At 56.7% G+C, this 812-nt stretch overlaps 1 long non-coding RNA gene across 1 annotated transcript in view; it reads left to right on the top strand.

Annotated features, from left to right (window-relative positions):
* Positions 1-755, top strand: part of LOC106817700 — a 23,778-nt gene extending 23,023 nt beyond the window's left edge. Inside the window, exon 3 of the long non-coding RNA XR_001395091.1 lies at positions 669-755. This is a non-coding gene — a long non-coding RNA (uncharacterized LOC106817700). The remainder of the gene's footprint in view (positions 1-668) is intronic.
* The last annotated feature ends 57 nt before the right edge of the window (positions 756-812 follow it).

The raw sequence follows: 812 nt of genomic DNA, 5'->3' as shown, positions 1-812 counted from the left end.
CTCTCTGTCTCTCTCTCTCTCTCTCTCTCTCTCTCTCTCTCTCTCTCTCTCCCAGCGTGTGCAGCGCACTCAGGGGCCACGCGCGCTAATTCCGTTTCCATGGTGATGGCGGCGCAGTGTTTTGATGTCGTTTGGCGCGACGGTAACGCGTTTACCGGCGGCGGCGGCGGCGGTTGTTGTTGTTCTGCGGACCTGGCGGCGATGGTCGCAGCGCATGGCGCGAGGAAACATCTGCACGTGCCTCGCACATCGTCAGTGCTGTTAATTGGTGCTCCGGCAGACACGGCGGACGCACACACCCTGCCTCCACGGTCCGCTGCCACCGCTGCCACCACTGCCGGTAACAAGCACGCATGAGTGCGCGTCGGTGATCAACCGATGACGCGGGTGATCAATCGGTGATCAATCGATCAAGCGGGTGATCATTCGGTGATCAACCGATGAAGCGGTGTGATCAATCGGTGATCGACCGATCAAGCGGGTGATCAATCTGTGATCAACGGATCAAGCGGGTGATCGACCGATCAAGCGGGTGATCAATCGGTGATCAACCGATCAAGCGGGTGATCAAGCGGGTGATCAATCGGTGATCGACCGCAAGTTTGTTTGTTTTGTTTTGTTCTGTTTTGTTTCTTTGCTTAAATCGGTGTGTTCGCTTGACTTTGCAGAGAGGAGAGTGAGAGCGTGCTTACGCTCAAGGGTCTCACTCCGACCGGTCTACTGCCGATCGGCACTCTGTCAGGGGGAAAGCAAAGTCTACATGGAGGTAAGTGCTGGTGCTGGTGGGGTGGTGGTGAAGGTAAGAGAGAGAG

This window comes from Priapulus caudatus, unplaced genomic scaffold (assembly GCF_000485595.1).
Source record: "Priapulus caudatus unplaced genomic scaffold, Priapulus_caudatus-5.0.1 Scaffold1832, whole genome shotgun sequence".
Classification (NCBI taxonomy): Eukaryota; Metazoa; Priapulida; class Priapulimorpha; order Priapulimorphida; family Priapulidae; genus Priapulus; species Priapulus caudatus.
The sequence above is the reverse complement of the archived record's forward strand: the minus strand, read 5'-3'. Positions and strand labels throughout refer to the sequence as shown.